The sequence below is a fragment of the Grus americana genome, chromosome 1 (assembly GCF_028858705.1).
Source record: "Grus americana isolate bGruAme1 chromosome 1, bGruAme1.mat, whole genome shotgun sequence".
Classification (NCBI taxonomy): domain Eukaryota; kingdom Metazoa; phylum Chordata; class Aves; order Gruiformes; family Gruidae; genus Grus; species Grus americana.
The window spans coordinates 73,110,549-73,130,650 of record NC_072852.1 but is presented as its reverse complement, the minus strand read 5'-3'; the positions used below and the strand labels follow the sequence as shown (position 1 = coordinate 73,130,650).

Sequence of the window (20,102 nt, the reverse complement as noted above, 5' to 3'; positions counted from 1 at the left end):
GCCTTTGTTGAATTTATCTTCAGATGCATCATTGCCATTTATTTTGTTGTCACAGCACAAGAAAACAACATTGATTCATCTAGTTGCATATTCTTCCTTCTTAACTCAGAACACCTGATTTCTCAAATTCACCTAGAGCTTTTTGAGTCATTTAGCAAGTTTAGGCTCAGCTGCATCTACAATCAGCACACTATTGAAAGATGCTATGATGCTTATAATTCTGGCAAGTATTCCCTGAAGCTCTTGGTATAGTGCAAATTCCAATTTGGAGATACTTGATGAAGGAAGCTCTTCAAAAATTAGTAGTCATCTGGTATCACTGATGTCAATTATCACTCACTAGTACACTAGGCAAGGTGCAGCAGTACCAGAAAGACTTTTCCTTCTGCAAAGAGTGGATACAGGAATGGTTTAAATGCTTTGCTTATACAGCACTTGTGATCCCCACAAATCCCCATACTGCCATTAAGCTTATTAAATGTTGCTGTCAATGTAGAGAGTTATCCGTGTGTGACCAGTTAAACAACTCCCTGTTCGGCAAGAGTCTCAAGGTCTTCACCATTCTTCAGGTATAGAGGTGGGATATTCCTGGCCTTTACAGGTGGGGCAACGCTGGCAGTCCCTGACAGTCTCACAGTTGTCCAGAAAATGTTTCAGAGATTTGGTAATGGAAAACCTTGGAAAGATTGCTGATGAATGCCTTGGAGTTTGATTCCCAAGAGCATGCACAAATTCCTACCCACAGGCTTTTGCATTAAATGACTGAAATAATGAAAGGCAACTTTTCATAGAAGGTACTGTCAAAAGTTTCCTTTCATAACTGGTTACAATGTCACTAGTCTAACTACTGTAGTGTCCAAGACTGTGTAACTAACTTGATGCCATAGGAGGGTAGTGACAGAATGCATCTTCACTTACAACAGTCATCCCAGAGCATCATCTTCTGTTTGCACCCATGTAAAAACACCCACCAGTTCAAACATGTCAGAGCCTCCAAGCCCTTGCTCTGGGTATTTAGAATGGTCTAAAGATTCTCCACTTCATTGTCAAGGGAAACAGCTCTTGATTTGATATCTGCAGACAAGAATTTTTGCCATGGTCTTTTTGCTTCTATTTCTTGGCATTTGATTGGCAATCTGACTGACAGACTTGTCTTATAGGTTTGGGTTTTTTGTTTGTTTGTTTGTTTCATATATAGAAGTCAGCATCTTTAAATCTATATAAGGAATGATGATGGTCGTCTTGTCTTCTGTGTCCTACACCATTATGTTCATAAGCTCATAATATTCTGGTATCTTGGCAGATGAAGATCATGCTTCACATTTTGAAAGGCAACATTCATATTTCTTCAGCATAAGTCATATTAGTACATATTCAGGCTGACTCAGTGGTTAGGCCCTTTTGTCTGCAATCATAAACATCAGAGATTGATTTAGCAAAGACATGACACTGAAATGCTTTGTCTTGATCTTAGGCTCAAAATACATGAGTTAAAATGCTTACCAACAAAACATAGCTCAGCAATAAAGGCAATGATGCTTCCTAATTTTCATTTGTGAAATTGAAATCTGGACAATGAAAAATGGTGTAGACAATAAAGAAGCCTTCAGCAAGATTATGATTTTGGTTTGAAGCACAGCAGGCCCACAGTGACAGTATAATGGCAAATACCTTGGCTATACAGCTATTTTTGCCCAGGATTGCCTGTCTTGTTTGCTCCAAGATAATATGAGTGTCCTCGTGATTAAGATTCCCACAATACTTCCTGACTTAAGTCACACTCCTCAGCATGTCCCCCATCAATGCCATATCAAGTTCTAGATGAATGGTCATTCAGATCCCCTATAATTTTTTTCCCCCCAGAAACCTTACCAGCTGTACTCAAGGCAATGGCCTCATATTTCTATAGCTCATCCACACACTTCCCATGACCTGGAAACCCAGTATTGTGTACAGCTAGCAGCAAATAAGCCTGTCTTATCACCAGCAATGTGACCAACAGCACAGAGACAGGGCCCTCCTGTAACTCCACAACTGCTGCTGCCGTGCAAAGAGAGAGTGAGAGGACCTAGGTCTGGTCTGCTCTCTCCACAGAGTGAGGCACAGCATCCTGGGGGCACAGGGCTGCCTCCTCAACAAGTCCACCTGGTCCACAGGCCAGGGTATCCTCTTGTGCACACTGAAGGCTCCCCAAGCTTTTGCCTTCTCTTTATTGAGGCTACAATTTAGCTGGGCTTCTCACAGGAACAGCAATACTTCTGTTTCATGCCTATCTCACTGGAGTGAAAACCAACAAAAATAAGTAATTCCTCTCCAAAAACAGAAAAAAAATATTTCCAGCAGAGCAAAGTGCTACTTTGGGTCAAACCTTAATGACCTTGGGTTTGTGGCAACTCACCAATGAAGCCCAGAAACCCATCTGACGTAGGAGCTGGTGGGACACTTATGGCCACACAGCCTAGAGACCAAACCCACTTGGTAGACTAAGGTCTAAAACCAGAAATCAGCCTTCCTCACGAAGGTTTGCCAAAATGTGAGACTACAGTGAGGAAACGACTTGCCAGATTGCTTTCTGCCAGCAGTAAAACAATATGATTGTTGGGACAGAAATCATCTCTGGGGCTCTGTCCTTGGTTAGTCTCTAAATACTAGCATAATAGTAACAGCAGAAGTTTTTACTGTAGGAAAAAAAAATACCTGGGTTTGTGTCTAGACAAATAGAAATACCTAAAAGTTTTTGTTTCTTTTTTTAGAATTTTAGAGAAGTAGGAAGGACTGTTTTCATGTCATTTTGGAAACAGCAAGAAGGTAAGGCCAGATCTTAGCTTGACTGCTGGCAATTGACCGTAATGCTTACTGTGCTTAATGTTTAACTTAAAAACTTAAGAACTTAAAAAGGGATATAAGTGTTTGAAAAATAATGCTAATCTATTACTGAAGAAAAATTGAGTTAACAATGAACAATTTTCAAGTCTTACGAGTATCTCAGTCCTTAAAAGTCTTTCAACTGAAAAGAACTTTAATTGCACTATGAAACAAAATGCACAGGAATTTGCTGCCACAATAAGAAGAGTCATTTTAGCTTTAAATGAAAACACCAAGATCTAGAAATGATCCAGCAAATAAATTATATCTGATGTGAAGAGCGATCCAAGAGAAGACCCTTGGTATCATTTAGAACCATAATTAAAATCAGCAAAATAAATGGGACGTGAGAGATATTACAGTGATTTTCATTGATATGCACCCTGCTCCGACACAAAATTGCAATGGCAGACTAAAGTACAACTCGTAAGAACTAATTCCTGACTGCTAAAGAGTTACCAGCTTTACAGCAGCTAAAATTTTATTTCACCTGTATGCCATGGATTTAGGTCTTTCATTATAATCTCTTAACCTTCTCTGCACTAGTGATAATCGTCTCCCTTTCCATGAAACATGGACCCTGTCTTCCTAGGATCCTGAAACAGAGGCCAACAGATAGGTAGCAGTTGGAGGACAAAGCAAAACCCCATGTTCTTTGCCCCAGGCTGGGTCATATATTTCTTGATTCATTGTGAATTATACTGCTCAAACACCTCATCAATATATAAGAAATAAAAACAAGAAAGTAGTTACAGTAGGCCAAAACCAGAACTCCAAATACAAATTCCTCCAGATTATTCAGACTCCAGTCCCTGAATCAGAAACCACATTCATGGTTTTGGCCCTGGCCCCTATGCAAACAATGCGGAGGCCCCTCTTCCAGTGAAGTTCAGCTATTGCCAAAATCTTTAAGGAACAGTCTGTCACTTTCCTAAGACTGAGATGAGTGATGAAACTTTCACAAAGGAGCAGCTGACCCACATTGCTCAAGATGGGGACTGTACCAGAAGATGAGCATAAGGGATGGCACTCCCATTCCTATGAGAAATCTCATCAAGAAGTTTGCCAAGTTCTTTGACTCATATAAATCAGAACCTGAGCTCTGACCCTGACTTGGCCATGAAACCCAAATTCTGACCTATGTCTAATCCAGATTTCAATGCTGCCCCCTGAATCTACGCAAAACATTCATCATTTCTGGTTAAGATTGTGGGAACATAAGCTGTGCTCTTTCTTTCTCTTATACATAAGGTAACAAACAAGGAGGATGGGAAGAAGAATGAGAAATGTGTTCTGGCTATAAATAGAATTCCTTAATTGCTTAACCTGTTTCAATTAATCTATTGCACAATTACAGTTGTCAGTTCTTCACTACGAAGAATCCTTCTTAACTGCTACTCCAGAACTATGATTTAAACAAGGCAGCATTAAGAATTTCCATGTGCAGCAAAACACAACCAATTATAATCAACACTGTCAAATTCTAATTTGACATTAGACATAATTAACTACATGAGAAATTACCCCTATAATAATACTCAACAGGAAGCAATGGCTTCTTCAGTAACTCATGCTCAGTATTATGTGCAGTCATAAAGTTCCTGTCGGCTCAATGATTAAGTACCTGACACAAAGTTTGGAAGTCCAGCACCCAGACCACAGAGGCCTGGGATTTTTTGGGTAGCCCAGGTGTCTGTGGTACTAAATTCTTGCAGGTGAAAACTTCTTCTATCATCTCCTACTGCTGCAGAGCATGAGAGGATTCAGAAGAGAGAGCCAAATCCCAGGGGCAGACTGAGGAGAGCCTATGGCACAAACCAGACCTTTCATTCTGGTCTCCTACGTGCCTGATATGGGAGGGAAAGATTAATTCAAGTATACTCTTGAAGTGTTGACAGCCTTTCAGCTTAACATCAGGAACTGATTTTTCTTTTCAATCTTGGAAATTCTTCTCCAATTTTAAGGTTGTCTTCTATCTTGCTTTAACTTCTGACAGAATGGTTTAATCTTGTGCCTCTTTGCCTGAGGATAGGGTCACTCAAAGGTAGTTTGTTATAGCAGCTTAATGAATGACAGCTTCCCAGCCTAGCTTCGTAAATGATGAAGTTGATTTTGCGGGGCAAATAGTCTCTCCTGTACCCAGGTCTTCTTCTTGTTGTAATCTTAGCTGTCCTTGCTATATCAACAGTGGGTCAGAGGTCTCATTTTAGCTGAAAAATGTAAATGTGAAATAGGAACTGTTAAATCAGCTTGCTAAGCTTTGAAAACCTAGATAACCCTAATCAAATCTAATGGATATTTTTGTAGTTTGCAGGGTATCCTGGGCAAAAACAGAACAAGATGAACAATTGCATTAGACTAGGCAACAAAGAGTGAAGGAGAAGGGATATAAGTGGCAGTACTGAAATCTGATATGCCAAATTTCACAGTTGTGATTGCTTCAAAGAGTTAAGTGCGACAGAGAAAATCAGTCCCATGTGGGAAGTCTGGTGACAGTGCAAAGACACAGAGAAAGCTTTCTGAATTTCATGAAATACATTGTAGTTCTTGGCATGCTCCACTTTTGTATATCATTGATAACGGCATTTCTTCACACTTGCATTCTGTGGCTTGAAAAACATTATCAGAAACCTTCAGAATGAAATCCTGGCTCCTATGAGGTTAATTAAAGTTTAGCCATTCCGTTTAAGAGAGCCAGAGTTCATATTTATAATCTTCTCATTTTCTGTTATCGTATATTCTTTTTCAAACTTTCCTTTTTCCATTTAGAAAGCACTCTTAGGAGAACAAAGCAAACATCCAGTGGATATAGAAACCTGACAAGGAATGAGCCTCTTTTTCTAAAAGCAATCCAGACCACTAAATTTTTCATTAATTAGTATTTCTCAGAAAGTCACTGATTAGCATCCCAGCTGTTTCCAACGCTTCAGTCTGAAACAGCCCAATAACTACAAAATCAGCTTTTCATATTTTTGAAAGCTAATGGCTCACAGCTTCTAGCTTTTATGCAGGCGAAGCTGACCAGAAATAAACTGGACAAAAAATGAGTAAAGAAAACAAAGACAAGTTGCACGAGGAACCACTTCAGAAACCACAGATGAGAAAAAATAAGATAAAAATTTAAACTGCTGTAAAACTGTGCCCATCACTTCTTGATGAAGGCTTGTTTTTTTACTGGCATTCCTAATCCTTCTAAGGTTAAAATACTGTCAGATAGTACCATACTGTGCTTATGAGATCTTCAGTGTTACTGCTGCAGGTAAAAGATAATAAATAACCCAAAAAGCATTTTCAACTTAGGATAATTCACTGGTAAGTAGACATGTATTTCTGTAGAACAAATGTGGTAAATCAAAACATTGACAAAATCTTTAAAAAGAACAGGTGACAGACATCACATCGCTCCTATAAAATGAAATCTCAACATTAATTTTACTCATAATATTATTTTACATCTGGGCTGAGGAAAAAATGTATCACAAACCTGTTCATTTTCTGGTCCAAATGTAAGGCCCATTTCCATGACCTTGCCTTCGATAATAAATACATAGCAACATGCATATTTAAAATAACAAATTAACAAGACACTTCACTGCACACACTTACATCCCTGGGGAGAAGATGAGAGAACAAACAACATGTGACAGATGTTAATCACATAGCTTAATGCACTATTGGAAGTGGGTCAGCAATAGCAAAGAAGAGCACCCCATTGGAACCATAACAGGATGGAATAGAATTAGAATAAATTATAAAGACCTATAATAGAATTTGAATATGAATAATGAATTTGTTTTGTTTCTGTTATGTGAGAAAGTTAGTTTTGAACACGGGTATTCTGTGAAAGGTAGACTCTCGTATCTAGCCAGCTAACGTCAGAATCAATGTTTAGCTTTGGACATAGCAATTAACTAGACATACTATACATGGAGATGTAGTTAAGATCAGTCAGACAGGGAAAGTGAATAAGAGCTTAACTGGTCTTCTTAATTGCATTTTTCATACAAATTCCCTTTGTATAGTGATTTTCATAAAAACATAGACCAAAACCAGGCAGTATCTTTTCACAGGATAAGGAAGACCTTAACAAAGACACTTTTACCTTTTTTACATGATGATTTACATTTAGCTTGCTTCTCACCTCTGTTCAGTATCTATACCAACTATAACATTACGAAATGAATATGAAGTTGCAAGAGTTCAGAACTCACCCTAATGACATTTTTTAATTAAGAAAGAGGGTGATGTAGTTAGTAAACCTTTGAATTAAGATTCCAGAGACAGAGATTCATTCTTACTCACTACAGAAGACCTCATAAGCAACACTGAAACCCATTGCAAAGGTATTAACAACAATGGATTACAAGGGAGGATTAGAAGGATGATGTTTTTCTGTCAAGAAATTTTGGTCAAAGTAGAATTCCAGGAAGCACATTTTATGCTTACCAATCTCATCTCCACCATTGCAGCTATGTTCTTTGCGATAACTATGACTTTTGTTCCTTCAATTCACTAAAATTTTCATTTCAGTTAGCAATCTTGATTCAGGAACACATTTTGTGTTGCCTTTTTGCAGTGAAGATAAAGTTCAAGTTGCTTATAAAATTGTGGATAATACATTTTCTTTCCTTTTATCCATTTTTATTGTCTCTTAAATATAAGTTAACTGAACAAGAACTGCTTCTATGTATTAAACTAATGCCTAGAATAACACTACCATAACTGAGGCCTCAGATGACTGTAACAGAAATGAGAAACAACAATAATAAGTCCTTTGGAAGAGCCCTTCCTTTTGTAATCTGCCCTAAAAGGAAGGGATTGTGCAATTTAGAACATTTTATCCTACATTTTTGTAGGAATAGAAAAAAAAAAATGTAATAGTGACAGAAGCACTGGCCTTCTAAAGTAATTTTGGTTTGGCTGCAATTTCTCACAGGGTCTACAGCACTAACATTACGAGATAGAAGTAAGTAAAATCATGCAAAATTTAATGAAAAAAAAATCACAACAGTTTCAAACTTCTTTAAACAAATAATAAAAAAGCAATAACCAGGTCTAATTGCAAGTTGACAGTAGAAAATGGCAATCTAAACATCTTGATTCAATAACAAAATATGAAAAGACAAGCACAGAACTTTAGAAATTAGGACTGCATTTTAGAAAGCCTTTTCTTTGGATAATTGATCAACTGGAGACTTTTAAAAAAGAAACAACTCATCCATCATATAGCGTCCCTTTAATTTGCATGTACACAAATCTCTGATTGAAGCACAAGACAAAGAATGCAGGTAATCGTAGAGCTTATTCTATTACTGAGTCCTGTTTCAGGGAAAAGTATGACCATTTGCAATTACATGCTTAAATCTTTTTTCAGGCAGTAATTTCTGCAGCAATAGGCCATGTGCTGTCATTTTTCTCTATACACTTAAAGTACCATAATTTAGGAATAATCTGACAATCATATTGAAAATATCAGTAACATAAAATTGGGAGGATCAATGCATCATAGGGCCATTTAAGAGCAAGAGACCTACGGAGGTCATCTGATCCAACATTCTGCTCAAAACACAGTTGATATCACTATTAAGTCAGGTTTCTGAAGGCCTTGTCCACAACCTCTCTGGGAAACCTGGCTTAAAGCTCAACTACCCTCATTGCAAATTCCTCCTTCTTTCATTTAAGTCAGAATTTCTCTTGCTGCAACTTGTGACAGCTGTCACTTGTCCTTCTCCTGTACACCCCTGAGAAGAGTCTGGCCTCATCTTCTCTATCACCCTGCTATGTTTAGGTTGATGAAGTGGGCAACTAGATTCCCCTAACCTCCTCTTCTCCAGACCGAATAAACTCCGTTACCTGCGCCACCCTTTATGTGTCAGCCCCCTAACTGTCTAAGCAGTCTTCTGGTAGACTTGCTCCAGTTTATTAATACCTCTTTTACATGGCGGGGTTCTAAGCAGGACATGGTGCCTCAGATGTGGTTACACAAGTTCCAAACAGAGCGCTGTAAGCACTTCCCAGCATAACATCCAAGCAGTCTTCCTAAGGCAACTTTAAATCTGAAGACATTTACACAAGTGTTTAACTTTGCACAAGGCTAAAATGTATTTAAGTACGATTGTCCACAAGTGTCAATTCAGCCTTGGCCCTAAAATACTTTCAAAATCTGTCTGTGAGGACAACTGGGCACAGCTCTCCATCTTCCCACAAGAAAAGATCTCCAGGGGGATGAGACAACTCAGGGATTTTATCCCAGAATTGTTTGTGCAATTGAACATTTTTAGTCCCCATGGTGCAGACCTGACTGAAGTGCAATACTGCAAAGTACGCACAGGTCTCAGGCTGCGTGGAAGGTATACCAGGTGCTCACTGATCCGAGGAGCTACAGAGTTAAAAAGCGGGTTTTCCAACAGCCACTTTAGGGCAGCAGCTGCTTCACTCTGCCATATTTGAAGTGTCAGCCCCCCAAAGGCAGGGAATATGGTAAGTAATGAACAGGAAACAGCGCTGCGTGTGTTGGCTACGTAGTGAGTCTGTGTTTTTCTGGAATGGTTTTGAACGATAGAGCAACAACAAAAGAAGGCGGAGGAGGGGTGGGGGGCAGGGAGGAAGGGAAATACTGGTTCATCTTGCAAAATTACCAAGTTGCTTCAGACAACTTTCACTAACAGGGCAGCTGCTGGTCTTCCCCAGTCTAAACATAATGAGACTGGTTTCAGTTTTAAGCCTGAACCAAGATGAGAGTGGCAGGATCTCCCACACGGACTGCTATGGGGAGAGAGGAAAAGGGCTGTGCCACAAAAGCACTTGCTCTGCTAGCAGAGCTCCTGCAGGAGGGTGGCCTATCATAAAAGCCCTGGATCATTTGTTATATGTCTCTTGATTGTTAAATAAAACCTTTAAAGATGTCTCGTACATTCAGGACTTTGTGCTTCACGGTTTGACTTCATGCATTATAACAGCTATGGAAGAAGAAGAAACCTTCATTTTGAAACTGAGTCCCTAAGCTCTCCTGTCACAACTTAGTTAAGTATTTACTACGTAGCTGTTTATATCATTTAAATCTTTGGTGTCTTTTATTTTATATCAGAGTTTTGGAGTAGATTGAATCTACTTGTATTTGTCTCAGTAACTCTTGAGAAAAATGTCAAAACAAAACGTGCTGGAATTCAAGATGGATTATAAATACACAGTGGGATGAGATAGGGACTATCTTGAGCTTTAACTATCATATGCCAAAAGTTATTTTCTAGTGGGTTTGAAATATGCTGCTTCTCCTTTTTTTCAGTCCAGGACTAAGAGGAAGGTATTACAGTTTCGGGAAAGCTCAGGTTGTTTAATTGCAGTACTCTATGGGGTTCATAAAAGGAGACAATGCATCCACTAGCAATAAGCCTGAACCCAAAACCTCAGATGCTAACAGGCCAAACTCTGGAGGGCAGGTATGAAATTAAAACACATTTTGTATCCAAGCACAGCACTGACAGTGTGGACTTCAAAGAGAAGGATTTTTAATGTTACACATGCCAAGTCCCTCATCTGCCAGTATCAGAGTGGATGCAAGCTCTCAAGTGCCAATCTTAGCAGTGGTGGGTTATTAAATTACTATAGTTCAAAACTTAAAATATTATTTGCCTCTCTTGAAGTTGTGTCAGAAGGTGCTTAGAATGTTTGGGCTGGCACTCACTTGTTCTGCTTGTGTTCACACACCTACGTGAATGTTAGACAGAACAGAGCTCCCATGGAAAATTCACTGAATAAAAATCCCAGAAGAGATTGTCACTGGCTCCAACACTTTGAGTTCGGTTATGAGAGAGGCTGAACCATGTCTGTCTTGCAATAAAGTACATTTTCATACCTTATCAGGGTAATCGCATAAATTGCTTTCTTTAAAAAGACACTCAAAAGAAAAGCCCTTGTGGGAGACTAATTGTGATTACAAACACACTAGGTGAGCAATTTGGAAGAAGGAGGTGTAATGGTGAGAGAAACATTCCAAAATAAGACAATAGCCCTGATCCCCACCTAAATTAAGCGCAAAAAAGACTAACCCAAGAAGAAATAACTTCTATCATAACTTCTATCATTATTTCACTCAATGCTAAACAAGGAATTTAGGATGAAATCAAGTGGTTCTAAAAGACAATTAATATTTTTACTGATACAAATATTTCAACCAATAAAGATAGCATCCTCTGTCTTTTTTACTCTGGCATTCTTATGAGTGGTGTTGGTAGAGCTATTCAGTAAATGGTTTTCTGTCATCAGTCTCAAGTAGTTCAAGAAACAATGCTCAGAAAAGCAATATTAGAGGCTGGAGAGAGAAGCATGAGATTTCAGTGTGGAAATAAGCTAGAAAACAACCTCAAAACAATATATCTGAGGTGACAGCAGGTGATTTATTCGTAGGTCTTGAGTACCTCTTTGTGACAAGAAATCATGGTGGGAGGGAATTGATAAAGTAGGGGGCAAACTGAGTCAGGAATCATGAACTTGATTGTAAAAGCACGTAGTGGTTTTGCTTGAGCACATTAAAATCTGTTCTCAAAACAGCAAAATTTGTGGAAACAGTGAAAATATGTTTTTATTGAACTTGCCAATTCGTAAGAACCCATGAGAACCACAGCTTCTCATTTTACATATTAACAGTCAATATTTCTACCATATCTTGAGCATTTCCCTTTTGCGCCAAAATATCAAGTTAATTTACCTACCGCCTAATGATTAATCCCCTCTGAGCTAACTTTGTTAGGTGTTGTGAGCAATTGTCCTGCCATTCTCTTATCATATGATCCTCTTTCTTATTACATACTAAACTATTTTTTCTTAAGAACTGTTTTCCAATTTCCCCTCAAAAAAGAAAAGATCAAGAGAATTATCTGCAGCTCAAGTAGATAAAACCGCTGTAGCTTTAAACAAACTAGCTCAAGTACTGAAAACTTAAATACTCGGTAGAAAAAAAAAAAAAATCAGTAGTGCCTGCACATTAATGGTTATCCAGAGTTTCAAAAGGAAGAACCATTAAATAAAAATAATATACTTTATAAATACGCTTTAAAAAAAAAAAAGTTATCACACTATGTGACTGGAGTACCATGACATCGATGAATACAATACAAACTTACCTAGATAGCCTACAGATGAAGGCACTAGTCCATGGCTGTGTTAGCCATCTAACCTGTCCTAAACCCTTCTGCATAGCCACTAGGCTTTAATCTTTCTTGTTAGTACCTCTGTAGCTTAGTACCTCTGGTAGCCTAATGAAGCAGGATTTTGGAAAGAAAGATATGAGCATGGGACTTCACCATTCTATCTATTTGTCTGACATTAAAGAAACAATAGATCAGCTGTATTCTGAGGCTGTCTAGTTTCCATCATCAGAAAATGAAGCTTCCACAAGTGTTCTTCATAAATCAAAACACCATGGAAACACAGACAAGTATTCAGGAAAAACAGACAACTGGATCCTATCAGACTTATGATCAGTACCAACCCTGTCAGACTCTTTTCTTTCTCTCGATTTTGTTTTCTCCAAGAAGATTGAGTATTTTTGCTCTTTCCTCCACTATATGCTCTGAGAACAGAAGTGCCTCTACAGTGTCTAAAGCACTTCACAATATTTTGGTTTAGAGCTGTAAAATTCAATTAGTCCAAATTCTCCTAACTTCACTTATGTGACAATATCCAGTGGCTTCTGTAAGACTGGTAATATAAGCAAATTAAACATGCTCTTGGGCCACAGCATACTTTTTACTCTATATAAGATTACTTACTCAGACACTTTTCTGCACCCGTAGGTACTCTTTGCTTACAACATGTGTTAATTCACGCAAAGCCCTTGAGTCAAGTCAAGTCACTGAGCCAAATTCTGCAGAAGAAATTAAAGGCTACCAGCAAGAGCCTGCAAAGACACACAGCATACTCACAGGATCTTCAAATGAAGATCTAAATTTTGTATGACCTTTCCTCCATCCAACTCCTCATATGTCCTTTCCAGGAAGATAACAGTAATTCCACAGCCTGAAACTGCACATTGGTGAAACGTCTGGAAGTCTCTGGAAATCCTGAAGAGAGCAGTCGCTGCCAAAGGATGGTGTGGCATCAAGTGGAGAGCATGTGATACCCTGAAATTTACTCAAATCCCAACCTGTAGAGTCCTTCTTCAGCTTCCATAGGTGAGTCTAACCTTTGCTCAGCTGGAAACTAGCATCATTTTACTGTTTTCTAAAAGGTATTGGATCTGTACCTGGGTTCTTTGGACTTCAGAAGAGCTACTAGTGAAATACACAGAAGGCTTATCAAAGAAAATAATGCATAATTTGGCTCTACATTTTTTATGAACTCAATAAGGAAAAATATACAATACCAGTTCAAACTGTCTGTTTGGCCAACTCTGCTGCTGACCTTATATCATTTCTTCTGTGGGGAGACTTCACTTACAACCTCCATGTGGAAACTGAACGACAGAGATAAGAACCACACAACTGAAAAGCAAATGACTAGACTTTGGCCCCAATTTGTTTTATTTTAATATAGTTATTGCATAATTGCTTGCAAGTATCTTTTGAGTTCACACAGCTCTAAGATTTATATCACCCTAGTTAGCTAGCATTTACAAGATACAAAATGCTCATAAAAACTGATAACAATAAGAACAAAAAATAATTCTGGGGGAAAAAAGTTGATGATTTGCAGACACTGATACTATTGATTAATATCACTGTGTTGATACACTAGTATTCAGCAAATGTGCAAATATGCAACAGTCAGGAAATGGCAGGTTTATTTTTATAGCAATGATAGCTTCTGTAAGGGGATCCAAAGCTCTTGTCTCTCACAACTCACAAGTGAGCTCCATTACATGAATCCCAAGTGGAGAGAAGTATAGTCTAGAGATGCTGAGCAAAGTGTCCTTCCCCTCCTTTTCAGATATAAGATCCTTGCTGCCCTCCATCTTCCCTACCCGCTGGTATGAAATACCGAGGTGCTTTTCAATTCATGCAGAACTACTGACTCTTCCTTTGGATGTTAGAGATGAAGTCTGTGCACCTTGGACTCTCTCGGAAGAGTTGGATGTCTGAGGCTTTTTGAGTAACTCCCTCTGTGGACTTGTGTCTGAATGCCAAACAAACTGTACTGAAGATAAGACTGCAAATAAACAACTTGAACCTTTTGGCACCAGCAATGGCAACTTCTGTTTAGTATGTCCTTTTGAAAACAAGAGAGTTTCTCCACGTTGGGCTTTTGAACAAATTCTGTAACCATTATGTGCAAAATAAAATCATTAAATCCGTTATTTTAGATGAATGCTATAAGATTCCAGCTTTCACCTATGTCCATTTATGACGTAATTTATTGAGGTGGAAGCCATCAAGGGTGCAAAGGGTGTAATTAATTTTAGAAAAAGTCTAATAAAGTTACAACCACATGTTTAGCCAAGCTCAGATGGCCTAATGGTAATAAAATAAAATTAAAATGTTCTGTGATTGAAAAGCTCTGCTATAATTTTAAGAACACCAAAGTGGAGAAATCTGAGATGTATCTCCCACAGCTGCAGGAACTCAGTTATATTATACACGTGACTACACTGTGCCTTGGACAGGGGAGCACAACTCCCACTGAAGCCAACAACGTTACATTTTCCATCTCTGTGTGTGATAGGTCAGATTCTCAACTGATATAAATCAACCAATTCCATTAAAGTCAGTGACAAGCTGGACTGATTTACACCAACAGAATATTTGGTCTGATGTCTTTCCTGTCTTGCAGAAATTGCATGGCCAATTTATAATAGCTCTTGGAAACCAATTGCCTTTGTGCCTTTACCTTCCAGACACACTGCAATAATGGGGTCACATTGTCCCTCTGCCCATGCAGGTAATGGGGCAACATATCGTCTTGAAAAGGAAATAGACATTATTTGTGGCCCAGGTGTCCTTGCTCAAAGCCAACAGAAGGCCCTGTTCACCCATGGCAGTGGTAGAGGTTGTGCTAAGGCTCTCTAGATCTAAAGAAACAGGACTAGAAACTATATCGCACCCTCTGCCTGATACTCCTAGACTTAGGTGACTAACTCCAGACTGTACCTCCAGTCTGCAAGCCCTGCCTACATTCCTACTAGCACTTTGTAAAGGAAAATAAAGATAATCCAAATCTGGTAGTTCCTACCACAGTAAACTTTATAGGATAGGAGCTACTCATCAAAGAGGAAAGGCACTAAAGGACTAAGTAAACAAACATATGATAAATTATATGCTCTCTACAACTCTCTTTTCCGGTATTCAGACAAACAAATGGTTGCATGAAAAGTAAAGCCATCTTTGCCTTTTACAGTTTGCAGCTCCATAAATACAGTGCAGAGCCATTTGTAATGCACAAGCTGTTTTGGGTAATGAATCATTAATTGACAAAGTAAACACAGCCTTATTATAAGAATGCTGGAAATGTTTTTGTTCATGTTCAGCATCCTTTGGGAACTTCTTGTACTTTGCTTAAGATTGCATCTCAGGAGGATTTTTTCCCCCTTCAAAAAAATTGGAAAAAAACAGTCATTTATTTTGAAAGCTACAAATACTTTATAATGTAGCTATCAGAAAGGAGAATGCTGTCCCTTTTCCTTCTTTCCTAATCATTTCCCATTTCTTTTATAAAAAGAGCCAACAGAAGTATCAGCATCAAAAATGCAATTGGAACTAATTACATATGCCTCAGCATGAGTCATTGCCATTTACAATGTTTGATGGGAGCTAACGTCCATTGACATCATACTGGGCTGAAGGTGATGCTGAGAGAATTGCACTGTAAATGTGAACACCCAAAGACTGCTAACGTGGCACTAACTACACTTTTGAGGTAGCAGTTTCTTGTTACTTGAATCAGTTTTACATGGAAGAGACAGATTTGTTCACTGCCAGTCATCTTTGTGTGGTCTATTACTACAAAAGTAACTCTACATGTGTAATAAAATTATTTGTAAGACAAAAATATTCGTGATGTAACCAAGAACTGCACCATCAAGAGCATGATGACATTCTACAGAGGCACTTTTCATTGCCCAAGGTCATCCTGTCCTTTCTCACCTGCTACCCAAGGTATGTGTTTGCATGTGTATTGTGATACACTAAAGCATATCACTAGCTATCTCTGCTCTTAAGACAACCCTTGCCTCTTGCCAAAAAAAGCTTCTGAGCTCTGAGATTAAAGGTTATATAGACAGGTAAAGAAAAACAAAATGAAAATTAAGTCCAGCAATCTTCCTCAGAACTTGTCACACATTTTTAAATAATACTTTTTATCTTTTCATAGGAGGTTATTTGAAGGAAAGGGCTAGAAGAAGAGAGAGGGGAGAGAAAGGGAAGGATTGTTTTGGTTTTGTGTACATTGCCTAATCAATCTTCCTCTTTCAGCTTGCAGAGCAACATTCTTTACAGCTTTGATGCAGCTTCCAGCTCAAAGTCACAGCTAAGACCTACGGAAAAGTCTTAACCATTTCAGCAGGGCTGCAGCCTCCCTTTCCAGTGAGGACCAGCTCTAACCTTGTCTTCTTTTTCCTAGGCCAGGAAGAGCCAGCCAATTTTACCGATGAACTGAAGTTGTTGGCAAGACAATTAAATCTGTGAGAGCCTTCTGAATGTACAGAGATAAGGCTCTGAGTGCACGTTCAGATCAGTTTGCAGATCTGCAAAACTCCAACGTGAAATAGACCTCCACGTGCACAGCAACCTTTTTTTCATGCTACCCATAGATGACAACCAAAAGTCAGAACAACCCAAATATGATTAAATGTCAAAGTGTTCCAGTGCACAGAAGTCAGAGAGAAGGACACAACACGCTGCAGAGAGCGGCAAGGGATGGGTGATGTAGGGAATTTGCTTCAGTGGTGCATAGGGCTAGTGGGGAAGCTTGCACCAGTGAGAGCACTGCAGTAAAAAGCATGGTGGTCATCCTAGATATTTACCTGAAATTAACCAGTCCCTCCGAATTGAAATTTCTGTGTAAAAGACATCTTGACTATCTGTGCCAAGAAAAATCTACTTTGGAATGCTGTACTTTCTGACAATGAAAATTTTGGGGTTTAATCTATATAGAGCAGTATGCAAAGCATGTTTTAAAAAGAACAACAAGATAGAAGAATTTCAGAAGCTGCCATAAAGTCTTGCCAAGAAATTCAGGAGTATTGAAACTGTGGGTTATCAGTTTTTCTTTGTGTTTAACTTTTTGATGTCTCTGAACTTAATCTTTACAAGTAAACATATTATTGTTTATTTAATGGAAGATGATTTCTCCTACCAAAGAACGTCACAACAAACACTGTCCTTTTTTGGAAACATTAGACCTTTTTTTTTTTTTTCTTAAATCCCCAAACAGTTAAGATAATTCAAATAATTCAAAATTAATACTCCTACTAATTCCAAGGCAGGGGTAGTTCCTTTGAAATCAAGAAGTATCATGTGTATATCTAAGATATTTAATACTTAATAATATCTAAGTGCTAATGGAGGATCAAAGCTTTATTTTTTTAATAATATGAAATCAAAATTAATTACTGTAAAATGTTTCCCTTTTTGTACGGAAATGTGACAAGTGTACTAAAAAGTATCCACCTAAAGTTGTTCATATCCACTTACAAACCATATTGCATGTTTTTAACATGATAATCAGTTGTAGTAATTTAAAAATATCTGTCAACATTTCCTTTTTTGCAAGATTTTGAGTGTTTACTTTTTTAAAGATAAACTGAACTGTTTTGATTGAAAGCACTGTACTTTCAGAAGGAGTGGGATGGCTTGCAAAGTATGTTTTTAGAAACAATTCTTGTGTTTACAAAAATCTAATTAGAATATGTACAGTGGAAAAAAAATACTCTCCTTTCTTACAATTCATTATGCTGTAATTTCTCTTTTTGTGAAACTTTTAAAAGTTAAAATTTGTATCTCCATGCTGAAGTTTTAAATTTCATTACTAGTCCAGGTAAAAATCTATCACATCGAAAAATATTTCACTTTCTGTATAGAAATTTCACAAGTGAGCTTAAAAAGCCTAAAGCAAAACTAAACCAAAATTGGATTTAAGAAAACAATGTCTGTAACTCTGAAACAAGTAACTTTCAATTTAGAAAAAACATATTATTATTTTGCTGTTTCTAATAAAAAGTATCTGAGGTTATTTTTTTATTCTGAATAGAAATTAGCAAAAAACTAGAATCATGCTGATTTTCGTAAAACCTCAGTATTTGGGATTAAATTCTGTAAAAATTAGAGGGCTATACTGTTTTGCATAAGCATGGGTGTCATTTTACATTAAGTCTCCTGAAATCTGGTAGTGGTACAGACTTTCAAAACATCTTTAATAAAACTGCAGGAAACAGCCTTGAAAGCACAGAGTAATTAAACATAACTTACTATATAACCTCCCAAATCTTCGTGTTATATATCATCAGCCAAAGTGCGTATACTATATATCTTCCTATATAAATAAACAGTATTTTTTGTAAACAGAGGGCATGCTACTTTACAGTTTTCCACTCTGAAGAGACCTCTTGAACAAAATTCCTCTTAGACTTTATTTTATTGATCTTTTCTTTTCTTACAAATACTTGCATGTTGTGGGTAAACATTCATGCGATTAGCTGTATTATGTTTCTGATAGACACAACACCGAAGTTTAAAAGCAGTCTATGGAGAAAAAGTATAACCTGAAAATCATATTAGAGTTGCTGCTTCCATGCTAACAAGGGACAAATTTTACTTGTACCCACATGGAGCTTGTAAACAGCACTATCTGCTCTGCGTAAAAAACCAATGCACAGCACTGTTAGCGGGAGATCTGCACAAGGAACTGCTTTAACGATAACAAAAGTTGAAAATTGTGTATTATTGGTTCTTTGCATTCAGTACCACTATATCAGGAAACAAATAGCTAATGCCCATAATTTGTGAGTAATTTTTAGACTTCAGAGTTAACATCAGAAAATTGTTAAAGGGCAGTTCACAGTTCATGGAGAGGCACTGGCAGTATTTGCTCTTTGCTGAAAGGTTAGTATAAGCTTGCCTTTGTCTTTGGTTGGGTTTTGGGGTTGTTTTGTGGGTATTTTGGGGTTGATTTTTTTTAAAAAAGAGTCTAAATTTTCCATAAAAAGTTACCTAAACAGGATTAGCAGCTATACCACTCATAAATGGAAAGCAATTACAGAAGGACCTTGATTATTTCATCTTGTGTTACAAAAATGGAAGGTTCAAATTTTTGTAAGCATCTTTCAGTAAGAATTTCCTTGGCAGGTATTACCATCCATCTTGTGGCTGAAGGTGTGTTTAACACATGCTCCAAAGAACAACCTGATACATTGAATCTCTGCAGGGAACAAGGGCCATCTACTCAGACACCATCTGGAGCCCAAGCTTGAGTGGCTCTGTTCACTGGGATATACCACTGCCATGGAGCCATGCTATTGAAAAGTCTCATCGACTTACCTTTCATGGGTATATTCCTGGAGATTGTTGAAGTAGGAATTATTTGCTTCCCTTCAAATCCATCACAAGCCAGGAAACAGTTAACGGAATGCTTTCCTTCCCTGGAAAAAAAATGATTTGGGCTTACGTTGAGTTCAGAAACATGGATTGGATTCCAGAAATAGGAGGTAGCTGCAGCTGGCCTGCTGCTTCCTCTCGCTTTATCCCTGAACCAGAAAACCTATAACCAGCAACAGTAATATGGCATGCAGCATTTTTGAACAGGTCCTGAGCACAGCACGACTATGCTGCGTTAAGGACTGACCAGAAAATTGCCTTCAAAACATGGAGTGAACAATACGCAAGCTCCATCGCTAGGACTTACCAGCTCAGAAGCATCTCCGATCTTGCAGGCATTTGAGCAGACTAGTAGTGTTGGGCAGGATGAATTGTGCAGAAACTCAGAAGCTTCTCTATATCTGGTGAGACTGTGAAGACTGAGTCTTCTCTCTCCTGACTTCTAAAGAAAGCCTGGGCTAAGAAGATGCTCTCCTACTGCCATGTCAAAAGAAAATTTCTAGGCCTCGACCTACAGAGTTCCCTAGAAGCTATAATTTTTTATCAGAGCACCTCACTGATAGAAAGCGCTCTTCATGCACTAAGCAAGCGGCGCACCAACTCACTAAATGCAGGAGACATTACTTTGCTCCTTGTATGAAAACTGGAAGAGCTAGGAAGAGAGATGTGCAGACTCTGTTGCTCAGTCAGCTAACAGTAAATAGAATTTCTGCC

The 20,102-nt window shown here is 38.1% G+C and overlaps 1 long non-coding RNA gene across 1 annotated transcript; it reads right to left on the bottom strand.

Moving 5' to 3' along the window:
• Positions 1 to 908: 908 nt before the first annotated feature.
• On the bottom strand, positions 909 to 19,878 carry LOC129206143 (uncharacterized). The gene is made up of 3 exons (XR_008577017.1): positions 19,696 to 19,878; positions 19,332 to 19,432; positions 909 to 1,405 (listed from the first exon to the last, which is right to left on the bottom strand). It is a non-coding gene; the product is annotated as an uncharacterized LOC129206143 (long non-coding RNA).
• Positions 19,879 to 20,102: the final 224 nt, after the last annotated feature.